Below are 22,558 nucleotides of genomic sequence, written 5' to 3' on the forward strand. Positions count from 1 at the left end.
CCTCCCCTCCCTCCAAATCCTCCCTCCCATCCCTCCCTCCCATCCCTCCCTCCCTCTCCTCCCTCCCTCCCCTCCCTCCGTCTCCTCCCTCCCCTCCCAATCCTCCCATCCCTCCCTCGTATTACCATTTAACAGAATGTTGGGGCAAATGCTGTTAGCGAGCACCTATGAAGGCCTGAACGGTACACGAGCGGGATTGGGTTGGCCAGCACCTCGCCCGGCCGCCTTTGTCTCCCCAGTAGTCACGATGCTTACACACCGCACCAGGTACTCGTTTGAAGGCTGAGTCGACCTAAGAGGGTGCCCAGGGCCCGGTTCACATAATCGCCCGCTGGTGTTGTTGGCCGAGAGCGGGAATCGAACTCGGTCCGTCGGGTTCAATAGGCGCAATGGGGAGGAGGGGGGTGGGGTTGGCTGCGCTAACCACTACAACTGCCGCTCCTCCATCGCACGCAGTCCTTTTCCATCCCCTCCCCGCCCTGGACCCAACCACCCGCCCACTCGCTCCCGTCCGCAGCCTTCAGCGTGAGCAGAAACACACGTGGCGCAGTGAACGGCTCCTTTTCCGCGTGCCACGTTGACCACGATAAGCCTCCTGAATCACCGGCCCCGTTGTTCCCGTTCAATAACTAACGTCGTGCACCACAGGCCCTCTTCTGTGATGCACGCACCCGTCACACCCCCCAAGCCCCCCGATAAATCCGGCTTCGCGAGCGATCGGAAGTACAAACGCTTGCTGCCCAAACCCGTGGTTGCCACCATGGTCGTTCGCACACTTGCGCTCGCAATACAACGCAGTGCGGAGGAGAGCAGGTTCCATTACGTCTATGGGGCCGTCCATAAATGACGTCACGCACCTAGGGGGGGGGGGGTCAGACATTTGTAATACATGTTTTTTTTTCAAAATGGAAATATGGTTTGGGGGGGGGGCAGAGCTCTGTGACGTCATATTTGAGGGGGGGTCTGACTTTTTGTGACGCCGTGTGACGAGGAGGGGGCGGGGGGGGGTCAAAAATCGTCTAAAATCGCGTGACGTCATTTAGGGACGGCCCCTATCTCCCGGCTCGGAAGTTGAAGCGACGGTTGCCGATCGCTTCCGTCTCTCCGTCTCTTTCTCCCACCCGCCACCGCTTCCACTGTCCACGCATTTGGAACAAAACAAAAAGAAAGGTGGCGTGCGTGGTGGGGTATAGCGTGGGTACTCCCACTTCTTCCAAGACGTCTGGCCAGCGTGGAAGAGTAGGCCGAACACCCTCGAGAGAGAGAGAGAGGGGGGGGAGGTGATCTCCAGAGCTCCCTTCTAACGGAGGCTCTTCCGTGAACAAGTAATTGCAGGGCCGCACCTTTATCCTTTGGTCGAGTGTTGACGCACACACACAAATACCTGAACCACATTCGTCATGAGCGCTGCCTTACAACAGACAAATTAATATATAATGACGCATATTGGCTGACGTTTCGGGTAACGGCCCTTCATCAGAGCATCGAGCGAGAGCAGGGAGATTGCCTTGCTGTTGGAGACCGAATGCTATACTGGGGTTTGTTCCACGGTTCACCAATGAACACTTGTAGATAGAGTGTCAATCTTTTCAGTGGACGCGAGTCTACGCATTGACTAAGAACGATGATTGTGATTCCCAGCCGTCTGTAAAATCCACTGCGAGATGAACAACGCCCCCGCGCCCCAAGTTCAGGTGTGAGGGTAGTTTGACCATACTTCACCATTCTGGTCAGTGTGGATCGGCGAAGGAGAGCCTTTTAGGACTGGTTCAGAAACGACTCACCACTGGTGTTAGCACGTGGTTTGGGAATAGAACGCAAGTTCAAGTTCATTAATTAGGTATAGCCCTGTGAGCCATTCGGCTCTTGAATCGGGTGCAACCGCAACAAACAAAAAACAAAAACATGAACAAGAAAACATCTTAAAGTGAATATGTGACTAAGTGAAAACAGAAAATCCAAGAAAAGACAGCAAAATATTGCAGAAACAAACACCGCACACCAACGCTGTGTGCAAAAATCGCCATGGGATGCAAGTCAAACAACAACAACAACAACCACAAGACAACAACAAGACAACAACTCACACTGCTAGTGCCCTCATCCACGATGCCACTGCCACAATGATAGTTCACAGAAGTTCTTCTTGGTTCTTTCGGTAAAGTCACGTAGAATGGAAATAATAAAATAATAAAACATATAAATAAAAACGTAATAAAATAATTCTCACGACGTTTCGTCCACAATGCAAGCAGCCGTCCTCAGGTGGAGAACAGGTCTGTCGAGAAGACAGAGTCTGAATGCCGTCCTCAGGTGGAGAACAGGTCTGTCGAGAAGACAGAGCCTGAATGAGGACGGCTGCTTGCGTTGTGGCCGAAACGTCGTGAGAATTATTTTATTACGTTTTTATTTTTATGCATTATTATTTTATTATTTCCATTCTACGTGACTTTACCGAAAGAACCAAGAAGATGAATCCCTGCAGTCACGAACGCTTTAAATCGAAATTCTTCATTGCAAGGCCCGCGGGTCACTGGCAGCCCCTGGTGCCCCCCCCCCCGACAAGACACAACACGTGACACCCCCCCCCCCATCATCATCGTAGGCTGTCAAACTCGAATGGTTTCACATGTGTGGCAGCCCACACACTCATGATGTCTTATTGGCGAAAATGCCCCCCCACCGTCCCCATGAAAATGAGTGAAGAACACTGCTTTACATCGAGTAAAATAATTATCAATTGTTCCTGAGTTAAATTATATAAATTGTTCCTGAGTTAAATTATATCAATTGTTCCTGATTTAAATGATCAATTGTTCCTGAGTTAAATTAAATCAATTGTTCCTGATGAACTGCATCATCAAAGGAATGATCACCCTCATGCCGTAGGCCCTTGTGATACCACAGGAGTTGTTTGCCGTGTTAATAATCCATGCCTACTGTTGCCATTTCAAAAGCTGTGACCGAGTCTGTCTCAACGACAGCAGTTACACAAAGCCCTCCACATGCACACCACGTACAAGAGGTTACATTAATTAAGAAAATATCAAGCAAAATCGTATTTTTACCATTTCCTGGCTAATTTGACCGAGAAAGTAAATGTATTATTCCGACTGCGGGACTCCAATTGAGTACATCATACTAAAAGAATAAATGGTGTTCCCCTACTCAATACAGTAGTCCATAGGTCTGTGTTCTTAGGTGAAGATAAGATTATCGTTTAGCCTTCTTGGTTAAACACATCCCGTCAAATTGATAACATTTTATTTTTCGTGCTCTTAACTTTACTGGCAACTGCCAATCAATGGAAACCATCCGCTAACGTTTAACTTTTGAGCATAATTTTTGTTATATGGCGTCAAACATATATTCCTCATGTACGTGTTATGTGCACGAGAGCTTAACCGGGTTAGGGGCCGTCCATAAATGACGTCACGCGATTTTGGACGATTTTTGACCCCCCCCTCTCCTCGTCACACGGCGTCACAAAAAGTCAGACCCCCCCCTCAAATATGACGTCACAAAGCTCTGCCCCCCCCCCCCAAATAAAATAAAACATGCTTCAAATCGCTTTAAACTATTGTCATTGTAGTGCGCATTTAATGTGGCGCTGCACTCTGATGTTGTAGGAGAAAACATTTATTAAAAAGTCTATTTAATTAAGTAGAACGTGTTGTCTATATTTATTTAAAGTTGCGCAATTTGATGTGACGTCACATTTCTCAACCCCCCCCCCCCTCGTCACACATCGGCCCCTTAACAGTTGTCTAATGCGATGGTCACGTAACTGACCCATTGACTCATTGTTAAATATACAAGTTCCGGGATTGCGTGAAGGAAAAAACAACAGTTTGCCCAACAACTTTTCGTTGTTGATTGTATTTGTGAATTCATGACCAAGGCCTCCCACACCACCCCCCCAAGGCGCCCACAACAATGACAGTCGGTGTGCTAATCCCTGTTTGTACATCGCCTGTGATGTCACCAAAGACGTGCTAATGTCTATTTCAAAACCGTGACCTCTCTCTTTCTCTCGCTGACGGCTGCGTGTGCGCATTTCCGTTTGACAGGTGTAGAATCTTAGGAATTAAAAGGCTGAAGTGAACTTAAGCCGTAGGCCTCAATGACCCCCCACCCCCTTCAATTGTTTGACATTTGTAGGGGCAAAAAAGGTCACAGCAGGCTGTAAGTAGATTTTGTAGAGCATTAGTCTTTTGGCCTCATCTGAGTCAACTTAGCTTATTTTAGGCCGAGTCCAGGTCATACTCAAGGGCCCATATCAAGTTTCAAGTTGATTTTGTTTAACCAGGTGAGAACTCACGAGATCAGGATGAGTCTCGTTTGCACGAGTGACTTGGGGGCACGAGTCTGCCAGTAAGAGGGGTTGATGAATGCTGCCGTTGTGTGTTACACTGCCAATTGAGTCATTAGCGGGCAATTTTCTAATTTGGCCAATTTGGACCCTGACCACCTCCAGAACACAATGGCCTACTCGAGCGAATGACGTGGGCGAGTCTTTACCGTCCACTGTAAAGCAGACGCCGCGTATTATTACGGCTATTTCACTCGAGGTAATAACCATAATAATGGCTCTGCCTGGGTGGTCGGTTGGAGCTTTTGACTCAGAATTGAAAAAAATGTGTCGAAGACAAGCCCACGTTCGCGGGTCGAGTCGTGAACGCTGCTTGTGGGGGAAGTCGGCAGAGGTTGCCTTATGGAAGAGACTTCTCACCGCCACGGAAAAGTGGACTCGCCACCACTGACCGGTTCAGGGCCGCCAACGTAGATGCTTGCAGAAGGAAGGCACATTCATTTTTTTTTTACACTTAAACGATCACGGAATTGACCAAAGGTGGACTCTCCACCACTGACGGTTCAGGGCCGCCAACACAGATGCTTGCAGGAGGAAGGCACATTCATTTTTTTTTTACACTTAAACGATCCCGGAATTGACCAAAGGTGGACTCTCCACCACTGACGGTTCAGGGCCGCCAACACAGATGCTTGCAGGAGGAAGGCACATTCATTTTTTTTTTACACTTAAACGATCCCGGAATTGACCAAAGGTGAACTCTCCACCACTGACCGGTTCAGGGCCGCCAACACAGATGCTTGCAGAAGGAAGGCACATTCATTTTTTTAAAAATACTTAAACGATCACGGAATTGACCAAACATCCCCGATGCAGGGCCCTCTTGAGGGCGAAAGAGTCTTGAGACTCGGTAAGGGTTATCTAGATAAAGGGCATTATTATAGCGTGTATTATTATTATGATTTACTTTTTATGGAAGGGGATTTCACATGGGCGGTAGATGTTGGTTAAGATCACAGAGTCTGTGGCTCTGCACGCTCATCTGCACACACACTCATTCTATGTACGCACGTAAGCACTCGCTCTCCAGCTCGCTGCCTCCCTCCCTCCCACGCGATCATACCGGAACATTCCACAAACAAACCCCACTGCGTGTTTGACAAACATGTGTTGCGTTTTGAACAAACACTCGTCGCTAAACAATGATTTTCCCTTTTTGCAGGAGAGAAGATGCCGCAAATTAATAACACGTATGAGTAAAATATAATCACCATGCCAGGCATGTATGCTTGGAAATTCACTGACAGATACAAACCCCCACTCACCACACCCATCATTAACAGCGCTTCGTAGCAGAAGATCTATAATAGGCTGACATTTCGGGCAATGATCCTACTTCAGCACAAAATAAATAAGCAGAAGATTCGCCTTCCATCACGTGTCTGTCCAATCCACGCAAACATGTGACTTTACCGAAAAAACCTAAGAATATGAATCCTTGCAGTCACGAAAGCTTCAAATCTAGAATAAATGTGTGTGTGTGTTTTTAATACATCCCATCAGCCACACACACACGGCCTTCTGGGAGCGCGTGATTTCAGCAGCGTTGGTTTATTCAACACAAACAAAAACTCTGGGCCGGTTTACGCATTTCGTGTCTCATCAGCAGAGCCACGCGTCATAGGCGGAGTTCCACTTCTATATTTGGGGGGGAGGGGGGGGGGCAGCGGTTCGCTTTGTCCCTCACATTAGAAATCGCGGGTGCATGTAATTAATAATTATTTACATCTTAATTGTAAACTCCTGAAAATAAATTTATAAATAGGTTCAGTTTCGGGGGGGGGGGGGGGGGCATTGCCCACCCCGTGCCCCCCCCCCACGCCAACTCCGCCCATGGGCATCCTTGTTTGAACCAATACTGGTGATCTGCTTCTTCCATACTGCAAGGCGACATTTTGCAATGCTATGTCTGTGTGGATATCGAGGATATTAAGCCATTCGATTGCCTCTGTGGGGACTCAGTGGTCGCCGGGGATATTGCCCGCTCATCGGCGGTGCAGGGGGCAGTGTGGGATCATGTGGGTGCCACGATGGCGAGATGTTAACTACCTCGCCTGGTATACAGAAGGTCCTGGGTTCAATCCCGACCTGACGCCTGCTGTGTATTTGGAGTTTGCGTTTCTCCCTCGCCGTGGTCGCGTGGATTTGTCTCCGGGTTCTTTTCTAGGGGTTTCCTCCACATTTAGAATCAACGTCACGCGTTTCGAGTATTTGGCCGCTATACATTTTGACATGATCAGCCGCTTCGCTGCATTGTCATATGTGGCCAGGTCGCTTTAATGGGCTTTACCTGGTAAAATAAAATAGTAAAATAAAAATAGTTTATTAAATTTTTTTATGTCACCGATCGATCAATCCAAGATTTGTAACGCGCCATATTCCGCCCAAAGCTGAGATGGAAGTACGGATGGCAATCGAGAAAATGTTGAACTAAATGTAAACTCAACAGAAGAGAAAATACATGTTTTCAGTCCGGTCTTAAAAACACAGATTGTCACAGTTGAGCGGACTTCATTTGGAAGGGGCTGTTCCAGACCACGTGGGTTGCAGATGAACACCACCGTTCTGCTGTCCTAAGGGGCCGTCCATAAATGACGTCACGCGATTTAGGACGATTTTTTACCCCCCCTCCCCTCGTCACACGGCGTCACAAAAAGTCAGACCCCCCCTCAGATATGACGTCACAAAGCTCTGCCCCCCCCCCCCCAAAATAAAACATGCTTCAAATCGCTTTAAATTATTGTCATTGTAGTGCGTATTTAATGTGCCGCTGCACTCTGATGTTGTAGGAGAAAACATTTATTAAAACGTCTATTTAATTAAGTACAACGTGTTGTCTATATTTATTTAAAGTTGCGCATTTTGATGTGACGTCACATTTCTCAACCACCCCCCCCCCCTCGTCACAAATTGTCACAAATGTCTGCCCCCCTCCCCCCCTAGGTGCGTGACGTCATTTATGGACGGCCCCTAAGCTGAGTGGCTCTCACACGCAGCAGGTCCACGGCAGATGAGCGTAGGTGTCGTGATGGTACAGATAGGTGGATGGCGTCGCTCAGGTTAGGTGACCGGTTGTCTTTGCTATGAAAGTGAGTCCTGCACTGCGACCTTGAACTGGACTCTGTCATGCACACGTGGCCAGTGCAGCTCACCAGACGTTGGGGCCAGGCACACGACTCTGGCGAGGGTGTTGTGGGGATGATCTGGCTCTGGTGACCGCCGTCACATTGCTGTGAACTGCCAGATGTGTAGAGGCAAGGGCCCTCTCTGTTGGAATTACAAGTTGGAGCGAGGGCAGAGAGATGGGCTGACTTGCAGCTGAGACATTTCACTTTACATTGGGGCCTCTGGGGAAGGTTTATGAATGGACCGTCTTAAGGATTGAATTTACATGTGAGCAGTTATATTGAATAAACTTTCATTAATAAACCCATAACAAAAATACATACACGTATTCACTCATATACATTACAAGTAAAACTCTATTGCGTTCTGATTAATATGTATGAATATAACCAGTGGAAGCGCGAGGCATGAGCGAACTAATCACAAGCCTAGGGCCCCAAGAAATTCAAGCGACCTCAGATTCATAAAAAAATAGAGGCGAGCCAAATATCAGCTCGAATTCAGGTCCTAATGATCATAACAAGCTAATTAGCGTGCGGAAGGCAATCCATCTTTCTCATCTATATCGTTCCACGATCTCTCGTTCAACTAACTTAATCTGTCTACACCTATCTCATTTCACTGCGTCTCCATCGTAGTCTGTATCTCTCCACTCTCATCTCGCTGCACCTCTATCGCTTGCCTACATCTCTTCTGTTTTCTCACGAGGAGTTTGTAATCGATAGGAAGGGGTGAGGGGAATAGCGTGGTGGGATGTGGTGGGATGGGAGTGGGGCGAGGGGGCGTAAGAGGTTTGGGTGGCCCAAATGAATTCCTGTTTAGGACCTCAAAGCCAGCATCAGCAATGATTGCACCACAAGGGAAACCTCACTGAGCCGAGATATTCATTTTCAAGGTTATTTGTTGCCAACGAAAATGTCTGTGTATAGTCTTTGAGATAATTGGAATAATTACCTGGAGAAAACCCACGCAAATCTGAGCACGTCTTAGAATGCTGTCTCAAAATTGTAAACATTCTTCACGTAATGCATTCATGAGTAAGCAGTCGTGCTTATTTTCAGCCGGAGCAGTCCAGAAGGAATGCTGTTCTGGGAATAATTTATTTGGCAACCAGCCACATCCATCGCAGCTAATCATGACGACAGTTATCGTGTCCTCACATGCATTGTATGAATACTGGGTTACAATGCCATATGATTGTTATGGATAAGCCATACCTCGTAAAATATTTTTTTACTGGTAGGAACCTCCTGGTTACACCAGCCCACAGGGGATTATTGTGTCCGTCATACAGATAGGGGCTGGGTGGGGAGGGAGGGGCTGGGTGGGGAGGGGAGGGTCGGGAGGGGCTGGGTGGGGAGGGTGGGGCTGGGTGGGGAGGGGCTGGGTGGGGAGGGTGGGGCTGGGTGGGGGGTGGGAGGGGTGGGGCTGGTCACCCCGTGGTGCCCTTATACAACTCAACGTTTAACCTACTCACGCCAGCTTGTGCCCGCCCTCACAGTCGGGCATATTTGCGGAATACACCACGCCGCCGTTGACCCTGGCCATTGACCGAGCAACCCAACGTTCCTACCAGCTCCCTCCGCAGGAATGTGTTTTACGGCAAAGCCTGGCGCCGACAATATCGAGTTGAGAAATCAAGTCCTGGGTGTGATATAACGCGAGAGCCTGCCCTTTCCACACGTGTTGCCTCTCAGCACTCGACGCGACTTAACGGGTGCTAATGAATGATTGAACCCCGACGCTATTAAAATTTCAACACAGTGGCACAACCTCCGTATTGCGACGTGGAAAACAGCTTTGGTTAAATTCCACTCCTCCTCTGATGCAACGGGTTATAATCCATGCTCGCGTGTACCGTTTGCCGATGCGAATGTTTTAAATAAAGCTTACTTTAAAAAAACGTGACGTTTTAGAAAATTAAATGGGGGTCACGAGACATCTTGAACACTCAGTAAAACACGTTTGTTTTTCTCTCTTTCTATATATATTTCGAAACTAATTTCTTCACAACTGCTTTTTGTGTTTAGTTTGCCGTCCTTTGCCGTCCTTCCCCCACACCTCCGATTAGCGTACGGTGTGAAAGAGTTTCACCATGCAAACTTAATTAACGGCACAGAGGGCTCTGGTGAGAACTGGACAGGTCTGTCATTCACTTTACGTTTCGTGGCGAGGCTCAGTTGTTGCACTGGGCTTGTCCAGCTGTCTGGTGTTTTGTAAAAATTTCTCATATCCAATTGTAAAGGTCATATATGCTTCAATACATCTCAAATATTGGTTTCTAATAATTGGGACCCACACTGTTTTGGAATAGCTAACGCAAAATCTGAAAATTGACCCAAGGTGGTTTTTGTACGGCTTAGGGTTCACACGAAGCCTGCGATAATTCCAATGCTGATATTGGGACTTTGGATCAGGAAGCGTGTTAACAAGAAGCCGTGAACGTGAAGCCATCGCTTTGTTGTCGAAGAAGCAATGAGCAGGCCGCCTGCTTTCACAAGCAATACCCTCTGGGTTTCCCCTGTAGTGTAGGGCATTCTTCGCGAGTTCTAGCTCAGTCTTCTTGGTTCTTTCGGTAAAGTCACGTAGAAGGGAAGTAATAAAATAATAAAAATAAAACATAATAAAAATAAAACATAATAAAATATTATTTTATTACTTCCCTTCTACGTGACTTTACCGAAAGGACCAAGAAGATGAATCCCTGCAGTCACGAAAGCTTTAAATCGAAATTCTAGCTCAGTGTTGAGTGGTACATTGCATTGCCCTTGATTGCCCAGGAAAGCTTCGCTTGGTGTCATGGAACTCTTTCAGGTGGGCCCTGCCTATTGTTTTTAAACAAGAAATGGGGCGATGATTGCTATGGATAATCCCGATTTTGTATTTTTTTTTACAATAACCCTCCACCACTCGACAGAGCCAATCAAATCAAGTAGACAGGTGGGGGCAAATGTGCCGACTGATTAGTTTTTTTTTGTCTCTTCAGCAGAAACGGAGGAAGATGGATGATGAGAGTTGAGAAGCAAGCACAACTTTTAGACAATTTTATTCTACGACGTTTCGCTGTGGATTAGCTATTAACAAGAGCTCAGCTCTCGTGTGAATTTGTCGGCAGCGTTAATTTGCAGAGCAAAAAAAACATTTCCCATCGGTTCATGTTTTCAGCAACTGCAGCTTCGAACGCACAGATTTTTTTTCTTAATTTACAAACACGGCTAAAGCTTCAGCATTGTACGCAGTTCAATAAGCTTCTAAAAACCACCGCTGCCGATATGCGTTCACCGTTGTGACGTACAGCTCTCCAATGGCGCGTGTCCGCGTTGGTAGTGACGTCCGACGTTTCGCTGCACGGTGCCGGGCGCTTCTCCAGGAGCCGGACCTTACTCAGCAACTGAAGCTCCCGGCACGTGAAGTGGAACGTCGGACTTCGTGCCGAACAACGACGGAAACGCGTCGGAGAGGCGAGAGCACCGGCAAGTGTAACGGGGCATACTCTCTTCAATTGAAATACAAATGCGGCGTGGCCTCATGCCTCGTCGGAACACGCTGTGCAGAAACAATGGGCCGCGTTCACTCGACAGCGAGTCGTCGGCAGAGGGGAGAGGACAGGTCTTACGTCTCTTCTTCTTGGTTCTTTCGGTAAAGTCAATTAGAAGGGAAGTAATAAAATAATAAAAATAAAATAATTCTCACGACGTTTCGGCTACAACGCAAGCAGCCGTCTTCAGGTGTAGCCGAAACGTCGTGAGAATTATTTTATTTAATTTTTATTATTTTATTACTTCCCTTCTACGTGACTTTACCGAAAGAACCAAGAAGATGAATCCCTGCAGTCACGAAAGCTTTAAATCGAAAGTCTTACGTCTCGTTCGTCCGAAGGTCACCTTGATCCACACGGCAGTTACATCGTGTGTGCTGTCAGCACAGGTGAAGAGGTGAAGCGGCGAGGGGGGGGGGAGGAGGGGGGGAGGAGCGGGGGGGGTGTCGGGGTCAGGACCAGTCCAGATGTCACTGGCCACTTTGACCAACGACGGTGGAGTCGAACTCGGCCCAGCGGCTTACCCAGCGGCGTGCGCTAACCACGACAGCAGGCCGACCGCTGCCTCCACCGCAGTACAAACAACGACGAACAGCGACGTCGGGTCCGTGTCGTCGTTTCCACCGGGGCGGTTGAAGCCACGGGGCGAACCTCTCAGTCGCGGTATGGGTGAGCTGGTGGCGTGGGTGGTGGTGGTGGGTGGTGGTGGTGTCGTTGGGTGAGGTGGGGGGGTGGTGGTGGTGTTTGGGTGAGGTGGGGTGGTGGGTGGTGGTGGCGTTGGGTGAGGTGGGGGGGGGGTGGTGGGTGGTGGTGGTGTCGTTGGGTGAGGTGGGTGGTGGTGGTGTCGTTGGGTGAGGTGGGTGGTGGTGGGTGGTGGTGGTGGCGTTGGGTGAGGTGGGGGGGTGGTGGGTGGTGGTGTCGTTGGGTGAGGTGGGGGGGTGGTGGGTGGTGCTGGTGTCGTTGGGTGAGGTGGGGGGGTGGTGGTGGGTGGTGCTGGTGTCGTTGGGTGAAGTGATGGGGGGTGGGTGGTGGGTGGTGGTGGTGTCGTTGGGTGAGGTGGGTGGTGGTGGTGTCGTTGGGTGAGGTGGGTGGTGGTGGGTGGTGGTGGTGGCGTTGGGTGAGGTGGGGGGGTGGTGGGTGGTAGTGTCGTTGGGTGAGTTGGCGGCGTGGGGGGATGGTGAGGTGTCGTTGCGTGAGCGAGCTCGGGGTACCTACATGGGCTGAGCGCTCGAGGTGCCGCGTCCGCCTGCATCGGGACGGTGCCGACGTCTCCGTCGCCGTCTCTGCCGCGTGCCGAGTGAAGGCTCCGTGCGTTCGAGCCGCGCCGCCGTCAAGAGTTGCGGGGCGCACGCGCGGGCGCGAGCGATGAACCGTGGCACGGCGTTAACCGCGGGGTCATACAACGCGCCACGGTCAGAGCCGCGTTGCCTATTAACCCGCAAGCTTCGCGAGAAGATTTGAGAGGCAGGGAGTGTGTGCCCGTTGGCAACGCGTTACGCGAAAAATAGTGCGATCGCAGCCATGTGACCACCCCCCCACCACCAAACTGTGGTGAAGCCGCAGGGGCACTTGGGAGATGCACAGAGATGCGTTAGAGACAAGCCACAGTTGTGATATTGTGGCCATGCATCTCGCGAATATTTACCAAATTGTAAACCACTGTACGCCTCTGTTCATTCGACAGAGGAACAGCAAACCTGCACAAACTCCTCTCTCCTGAAGCCCTTTCAGGGCAGAGCAGACCTCGTACGTTGACATTTAGTGCCTGAACCTATTGCTGTCTTGCGCAAGACTATCCGAGTGTAATACGCAAAGTTTTGTAGGCGTATAATTCCCTTAACTTTGTACCCATTACACAAAAAAAATGAACTCGCTCGTAACTTTGGGCATGCTATAAATTGGCTCATTTTCAGCCCAACAAACCAGGCCGGTTGGGGAGACAGGCAGGCAGAGGGCAAAGCTAATGACTCGGGGAGGCTTCTCGTCAATTGTTTGGGTTTGTGGTTGTTTCGATTTTAATAATTGATTTTGCTGTTGGAGTCTGACCACAAGCTGGCTCCGTCCTGTTTGCTGCAGGCGCCCGAGGGGGGAAGCAGAGAGGAGTGGGGGGTGACGCCTTTCAGCGTCTGGGGGATTTACGCCCACATCCCGTGAGACGGGAGACGCAGACGAAGCAGCAGCCCCCTCGCAGCATTGTTTGTCTATATATACACACGCGCAGTGCAGTCACTTCTTAGAACAATGGGCTGGAGCGGTGGGGCATTGGTTAGCACACTGCACTGTGGAGCACCCTCCCCCCACCTTGCTCGTCTTTCACCCGCTCCCTCGACACTTGAACAACCCAACTTAATTATCAATCAGCCAAGGTGAAGTATGGCGAAGGAAAAAACCCACGGGTCCAAGAACACATTCCTGCGGAGGGAGCTGGTAGGAACGTTGGGTTGCTCGGTCAATGGCCAGGGTCAACGGCCAGGGCGTGGTGTATTCCACAAATATGCCCGACTGTGAGGGCGGGCACAAGCCGGCGTGAGTAGGTTAAACGTTGAGTTTTATCAGGGCACCACGGGGTGACCAGCCCCTCCCCACCCAGCCCTACCCCTCCCATCCCCCACTCAGCCCCACCCTCCCCACCCAGCCCCTCCCCACCCAGCCCCTCCCCACCCAGCCCCACCCCTCCCATCCCCCACCCAGCCCACCGTCCCCACCCAGCTCCTCCCCATCCAGCCCCTCCCCACCCAGTCCCACCCAGCCTCACCGTCCCCACCTAGACCCATCCCCCTCTCCCCACCCAGCCCCTCCCTACCCTCCCCACCCAGCCCATCCCTCCCCACCCAGCCCCTCGTGCACGACGGACGGACACAATAATCCGCTGTGGGCTGGTGTAACCAGGAGGTTCCTACCAGGTCATCTTGGTCTACACAACCGCTGTAAAGTTTGGCCGTCAATTATTATGATGATTATTATTAGTAGACAATGGGGGGTTGACTCAGCCCATCATCCTTCCGGGGTTGATAAAATATATACCGAATTGTGGAAAAGTCAACAGTAGTTATACCTATGGATAAAATAGATGCTTAAAAAGAGTAGTTTTACTGAAAGATTTGAGAACATTCCATGATGGAGTGGTGGCTTGTTGGTTAACGTAATGCGCCAGGAACCCTGCAAACCTGAGTTGGATGCCCGAGCACGGCTAATATCGATGGCAATTTGATATCGAAACCGGTCCTGCCCCCACCCCACCCCGCCACTCCAACCTGCACTCACCAGAATGGTGAAGTATGGTCAAACAATCCCCATAACCAACACGTAGGGCACAGGGAGGGTCTTCATCTAGCAGTGGATGGACAAAGAGCTGTTCGGTTAGTAATCCACAATGACCGATAACGAACGTTCATTTTGTACAGACAACAACACTTTTTGACCTCACGTGTACACTAGTACTGTGATAGTGACGTCACGTGTACACGAGTACTGTGATAGTGACGTCACGTGTTCACTAGTACTGTGATAGTGACGTCACGTGTTCACTAGTACTGTGATAGTGACGTCACGTGTTCACTAGTACTGTTATAATGACGTCACGTGTTTATTAGTACTGTGATAGTGACGTCACGTGTTCACTAGTACTGTGATAGTGACGTCACGTGCTCACTAGCACCGCTATAGAGACGTCACGTGCTAGGCACGAGGTGCACGATTCCATCGTCGGATCGTCAGAGATGCTGGTGACTTGGCGAGAAAGAGTCCGTCGTCCATCAGTGGAAAGACCATGGCCGATGATGACAACGAGCAAGAGTGGTTTAAACGTCCCAGGGAGTCATCAGAAACGATGTAGTTGGGTCATCCCCCCCCCCACCACCACCACCTCCCATCTTTAGACACAGACCACTTCCCCCCTCCATCGCAGCTTAAATAGTCGCTCCAAGCCTGGAGTGTGTCATTCAGACTCTGTCTCCCCGACAGACCTGCTCTCCACCTGAGGACGGCTGCTTGCGTTGTGGCCGAAACGTCGTGAGAATTATTTTATTATGTTTTATTTTTATTATTTTATGTTTTATTTTTATTATTTTATTATTTCCATTCTACGTGACTTTACCGAAAGAACCAAGAAGACAGACCACTACTTTACATTCGCGGCACCGTCGTTGCAAGCGCGTCGCTCATTCATCGCGCGCTCATTTTTCTTTATCCCTTCCAGCCGTTCGCGGCTGCCCTCTTTGCGCTCGGGTGCCCTCGTGAATAGTTTGGGGACGTTATCTTCGTCGGGCGGAGCGTCCACCAAGATCCTCAGAATAATCTCCACCCCCCCCCAACTCCCCTCCGTGTTGAAATAATATTTCGACATATGAGTTTATGAGTTCGCAAGAGCGTACGCGCTGTTTCCAAGAAACTGATGTTATCTTGGACGTCCCAAGCAGCCACCCTTCATCATCATCATCATCACAAGCACATTCACCATCCTTATCAATGTCATGGCCCAGCTACCGTGGCCCGCGTGCCTCACGTGCAAAGCGCGCGCAGGCCGCGTGCCACTCGCTCTGTCCCTTCATTCTGAACGGCCTGGCCGTCGTCCCATTCACAAAAAAAAATGAAATAAAGAAACGGAGCCCCGAGCCAAAATTCGGGGCCGCGTTACAAATCCTGCCTCTCACCCTCCCCCGCCCCTCCCCCCGCCAAGTTTGAACGATGGGATGTTGCGCAATGGTGCTGGTGTGACGCGTTTCCCGGGAGCCGAGCTTCTTCCGACGGTGGCGTGAGAACGTCGTGGCGAGAGCCGGCGTGCTGATGGTGGGACCCTTGGTGTCAATGATCAGAATCATCAGAATACGTGGGGAGCGGTGGCGCGGCGGTTAGCGAGCCCGGCGCGCTACGGAACCCCAGAAACCCGAGTTCGAGACCCGGCCGCGGGTATCATCAATGGAGAGTGATAGCGCGGTCCTGGGGCATTCCCTAGGTCGACTCGGCCTTCAATGAGTGTCTGGCGCAAGTACGTAGACATCGGCACGGTGGATGCAAAAATACGGTCGGAGCGTGGTGCTGAGCATGTTGCTGTTTCGTGCGCCGTGTCGGCCTTGATGGGCACTCGCCCCCACGATCGCTTGGAGGCTGTAAGGGGGGTAAACTGTAGGCGTCAATGGGAGGATGAGAGTCGGGGGGGGGGGGCGGGAGGCTAAATGACATCCTCAACTTGTCGGACGTGGGAGCGGAACAATGAAATAAATAAATAAATGCTGTGCCGTACAAATGGCCCGGCGGCTCCAGGATCAGAGTGCTGAGCTGGTACCACTCAGGCCGAGTCTGGGTTTCAGCCGACTATGATTGAGCCACCCATGTTGATGCGAATAAATGAGACTCGCGTGATGTCAGTCCTTCTGTGTCGCGCCGAGACGTGAACTCTCCTGCTCTATATAAGAACGGGAGACACAGCAGAGCCTCACCATTCTGGCGAATTGCCCGATGATGCTGGATGCAATTACCAGCGAAACGTCGTACTCAAATTGTAAATATTGTGGCTTCAACACACCGGTGGGCTAAAGCAGTGAACTATTTGTCTTTTGTCAACGTGACACATTTTTACTGATTGGCCGTGTCGGGTGGTGGAGGGTTACGACACATTTATAAATAACGCGATCTAAACCCAAAAACGTTTATTATGAATAACATTGGTCGCGAAAGCCTACGTGTTAAACTAACTCTCCTGCAGACGGACTCAATCATTCATAGATAGCGGAGCTCGCTAATGTCTCTCACAAGAACAAATGTAACCATGCGAAATCCATTCATGAAGTTGTCACTGAGAACAAGCGTGCCAGGTCACGTGACAACTTTGTTAAACACATTTTTGTATTTTATTTAAGCAGGTAAGGACCATTGAGTTCGATGGTGTGGCTCTTTTTCGCAAGCGACCTGGCCACAGATGATAGCTCAACGAAGTGGCTTATCGCGTGGACATTAATAGCGGCCAAATACCTTAAACGCATGTTTCTAAATGAGGAGGGAAAAATCCACACGACCACGTGGAGAAGATCCAAATATACAGGCGACGTGATCGCGGTAGTTAACATTTCACCACGACACACATTTTACTCATCCCACTTGACCTAAAATTGATATTGGTCGCAAAAGCCTATGTGTTAAATTTTAACCCTAAGTTGGTGATATAAATCTAAGCTGTAACCCTAATAATAAGAACACTTCTTTGCACTATCTCAATCCACTGCTGGATGAAAGCCTCCCCTAATAAGTGTCAGCTACGTGAGTTTTTTTGTTCTTGTTACCGTGTTTCAAACCACTCTCAGTGCGGGTTGCTGATGGGTATCCCCAGGACTGACGATGATGTCACGAGCCACACTCATGTTAGCCGTGGCTAGTAATCGAACGCTGGATTCATAGAGCAGTGCCCTAGCCATTGCATCAACGCTTCCCAATCGTATGCAGACGTAAATGTGGCAGCATGCCCGCATAGATACTCCAACTGGGAAAAATGTGTTTGAAATGCATTTCAGTTGCACAATTAATTCCCGTAAGTGTTTGGGCTATTCCTCAGTCCGCATTTAGTGCTGCGTGTATTTATTTATTTATTATATATACAGAAGAGTACAGCTCGGAAAAAATATTAAAATCATCCCAGGCTTCCCGTTGAATGTAAAGTGGATTGCTAAAGCCACGCTTAAATAACAATCGCACGGACAATTATACGTGACATTAAGCCCGCCTGCTCGATGCCACGTGACCTGCAATTTAATTCCACGCGGCTGCTGATGAGCAAGCCACGTGGAATAAACTCCAGCACGAGCACGATGACTTGGGACCCTCGCCATAAGTCACGTATAGCCCATTGTCCACCTCACTGCCACATGAGGCTCACGCCAATGCCACGCCAAGCATGTCGGGTTTGACCATAAATCAGAGGTCGCAACCGGGTACCCGATACCCGTACCCTACCCGATACCCGGCTACCCGTACGGGTAGCCGTTTGCGACCCTGGTGCGGCCGGGTACGGGTAGGCCGTGAGTCACTGGTGAGTAGCCGTTTGTCACTCATTTCGGGTAGGGTACGGGTACGGGTAGGGAACGGCTACCCGTACCCGGCCGGGTACCCGGCCGGGTACGGGTACCCATTTGCGATCCTGGTGCGGCCTGGTACGGGGACGGGTAAGGAATCAAAACCCGTTTGCGACCTCTGCCGTAAATTCATCACAGTGTTCAGTGCACATTGGTGATATGGGGATGCGGAGTTGTGTGTTGGGGGGGGGGGAGTGGTATTGGCAGAACTGAGTTCAGATACCAGTCGCCACTGATGTTGGCAGTGAATGAGAATGAAACTCGGATCACCCGGTTCACAGCGCAGTGTGTTAGCTACTGCGCTCACTGCTCCACCACCTCCTCATCATCATCATCACCACAATTCACGATGATCATCCTGATTCAAACATCATTTGACTGTAAGTGTGTTACCCCATGAATAGTTAAGGGTCTCAAGATATTTTGTTTTGCGTGTGTATTGTTTGCACGTGTGCAATGTACTGGGTTTCTGGGGGGAAAAAATCAACTGCAATAGAAGGGAACGCAGTGTAAATTCTGGACACGGGTCAGAAATATTCTTCATGTACCGCCTTATCATCAACACCAGCATACTACACCATTGGAACCTCATTTGCCAGTAGCAAAATATGATAATTGTTGTTTTACCCTTTTATCTGGCAACAAAACTGACACTTTTTTTTTACAAGGAGTCATGTTTGCATTGACCACAATACCTGCAGTCGAAATGTAAACAAAAAACATAACTCTGATAATGTATGCACTGTCCTTGAAATTGATTGGTCCACACCCGAGACAACTTTCCTTAGAGCCTATTCTCAGATGGTGTTGGACAAGATGACGCCAAAAGCCGCACAACTCAAGGACAATGCACCACCAGAGTATGAGAGCTCGGGGCAAGCATTTACACCATTGGAACCTCTTTGCCAGTAGCAAAATATAATAATAGTTTTTTTACCCTTTTATCTGGCAACAAAACGGACACCTGCATACTACTCTTGATTTGTCTAAACGTGTACGTCATTCTTGATTGAACTCCAGAACCGAACGTAAAACACGAGCAATTGAAGGAAAATATAAAGATAATACGAATACAACCACTTTCCAAAACAGCACGAACCTTTTGGAGAGGCTCTGGCCTGACCTTGAGAGCTCCAGAACGGCGTGCCGCACGGACAGAACGGTCAGTTCGCTGGCCACCACCTCACTGCCATCTGCGAGTCACAGAGCAAATAGCCGTTGAGCATGTACCAGAGAGTTTGTAGGGGATTGCATTCCGTTCGTCCGTCGCGGCGAAAGGACAATAACTGCTGACACATGGCCGCGGTAGAAACCGTTGCCAAAAATTCCGCCCTCCCTCCTCCCAAAAAAATACCCAACCCCGGTATGAAACATTTACAACCGCGTGGGAGCGCCTCTTCGTCCAATATTTAACCGAGTGAGACAGAAGCGGCTACAAATCGCGAGTTCGCGGCTTCTTCCAACAACTCAGTACGGCATGACCCAGATTTCCACATTGCAGTTTCACGGACGTATGCCACGTGAACAATCCGACTTGCATGCTAACAGGTGTTTTGCGCAAAGCAGTGGAAAGCTGGGCGGTGGGGGCTTTCAGGGCGGATGAGGAGGGGTGAGATACACGGGGGGCTACATGGGGGGGGAGGCATGAGTTTCAGAAGTTTGGAAACTGCCGACAGAGAGAAAGCATTCCATCTGGCAGCCAGCGGTCAGCGAGCAGCTGATTGCAGAATGTCAAAACCATAACCCGGCTGTGTCCTATGTCCTCTTGGTGGATGTCCAGCTGACCGGCAATACACTCTGCTCCACGTGCCAATTGATAATGCATTACATGTCCCGGTTTGCATCATCATCATGATAGTCATCTTCAATTAAATGAACAATGCTGTGCCGTGCAGATGGTCCGTTGGCTCCGGGGTCAGAGTGCTGAGCTGGCACAACTCAGGTCGAATCTGGGTTTTTAGCCAGCGATGATGAAGCCACCCAATGCGAAAAAACGAGACTCGCGTGGTGCCAGTCCTTCTATATGACGCCGAGACGCAGACTCTTCTGCAGTCAGACTAAATCATCATTTATATCTTGATTTGAAGCTTTCGTGACTGCAAGGATTCATATTCTTAGGTTTTTTTGGTAAAGTCACGTAGGTAATTTTTTTTTTTTAATTAAAATTAATAAAAGTAAAATAAAAAATATCTTGATTTGAAGCTTTCGTGACTGCAAGGATTCATATTCTTAGGTTTTTTCGTTAAAGTCACGTAAGTAATTTTTTTAATTAAAATAAAAATTAATAAAAGTTAAATAAAATATCTTTATTTGAAGCTTTCGTGACTGCAGGAATCCACACTCTTTGGTTCACGTAGGTATAAAATAAAATAAATCATGACGTTTCGGGCGCAACACAAGCGTCCGTCATCGATGTGTTTTATTATAAATCATTTAAAATAAAACACATTTTTGGGTTACACATTCGTCGTTAAACCCGCCATGTTTGTGAATAAAAGAAAAGGTCAGTCGATAGGATCTCAGAAGTAGCCCTGTGATGTCGCCTTCTGCGGGCCGTTCTCTAAGGGAGGGCGGGAGTTGCTTGTGGACACTCCATCTAAATTGGAATAAAATGTTGAGAAAGACAATGATCCTGTGTGTCACTCACTGGCCACAATCACAGCGTCTCACGCCGAGTTTTACGCACCAGTACCGTGAAGGTTAAGGACGTCTGGTGCCTCTAAAGTTACAGCAATGCGGAGTGCACCCGTGTGACCATGCAGTAGGACATTGCCCTTGCTTCAACGTGGTATGTATGAATAGCCAGCAATCAAGCACTTCAACATTATCGCTGTGGCACCGTAGCAATGTGTGCTTGACCCCAGCCCTTACAACGTTGCCCTCACGGCACGGCGTGTACCGACTCACGGCATTCGTCGATTGCAACCCGCACCGACGATTGGCAATGTACGGTGCAAAAGAAGTTCGAAGTACATACGTACATAATCAACGTTTTTGGGTTTAGATCGCGTTATTTATAAATGTGTCGTAACCCTCCACCACCCGACACGGCCAATCAGTAAAAAAGTGTCACGTTGACAAAAGACAAATAGTTCACTGCTTTAGCCCACCGGTGTGTTGAAGCGTGAAACCACAACATTTACAATTTGAGTAGTACGACGTTTCGCTGGTAATTGCATCCAGCATCATCGGGCAATTCGCCAGAATACATACGTACAACCGATTCTTACGCCCACGATAGCAACAAAGCAACGGATCGGATTGGTGTCAACGTTTGCCAATCGGTGCTACGTGTGTGTACCCCGCAGTGGATTTTAAACTCACAACGGCAAAACGTAGCAGCAACAAAATATGAATTTATTCTTGAATCATGGAATTGCAACAGCCGACTGCATTTTCATGGCAACTGTTGCCCCACATGCGCTGCCACTGTTAACGACACAGTAGTAATTTAAACACCGAGCCTCCACCAAACCTATAACGAGCCCTGGTTACGTGGCGTGAGCAGTGCAAAGTCCCCCACCCACTCCCCACCACCCCCGGGTATAATGTAGGTGGCCTTTGTTTTTAATTGTAGCGGAGTGCGCAGCCCTTTATTGCTTTTCCGCTGCGGAAATGGCAAGAGCGATGGAGGGGAGGTCTGCACCTACACAGAAACTACCTGTGCTAAGTGCTGTTGCTCCGGGCCATGCATTTCAGAAGACCACTTAACCATGAATAAGGGGACCGAGAAAGGATGTCTTTTTTTCTTTTTCTTCTTTACGGTCACGGGGGAAGAAGTGGAGCGTTTCATTTTTATGTCTGCCCACTTGTGGTCTTGACCGGCTTCGTATTTATGAGAAGTGCATTGGGGGAGACGGCGTGTGTGTGTGTGCGTTCTATGTTTGTGGGGCACACATACACAACTAATTACACACACACACACAATCAGATTGTGGGAAGCAGTAGAGTAGTGGTTAGTGCGTCCCGCTATGAACCCTGTGACCCGAGTTCCGATTCCCGCTCACGGCCAACAACACCGGTGTTGATTATCTGAACCGGCCCTGGGCCTCCCCTAGGTCGACTCAACCTAATAATGATTCCCTGCTGCGATGTGTAAAAATCAGCACTGGTGCTTGCCAATAGCACCTGCCCCAATAGTCTGTTGAAGGCTATACAGGAGTGGAGAGCACTGCTGATGCATCTTGCCAGTCACTTCACTTAACCTATAGCACCTGGGTCTGTCCCGTGACCTCCTGTCAGCGAGCCTTCCACACTTCACGTGGCCTCAAAGTGCACCTAGCATGGCACAAGCGCTGTGGTGACGCCACCGCCGCTTAATGGTGAATGCTGCTAGAGTTTTGGGTTTGGTGTGTGAGTGAGTACTCAACGAAACGAACATTAATTGTAATTCCCCACCCCCATCCTTCTCGCATGTAGGACACAGGCTGGTGCACTGCTCACTGTGACGTTTCATGA

Source organism: Lampetra fluviatilis, chromosome 22 (assembly GCF_964198595.1).
Source record: "Lampetra fluviatilis chromosome 22, kcLamFluv1.1, whole genome shotgun sequence".
NCBI lineage: Eukaryota > Metazoa > Chordata > Hyperoartia > Petromyzontiformes > Petromyzontidae > Lampetra > Lampetra fluviatilis.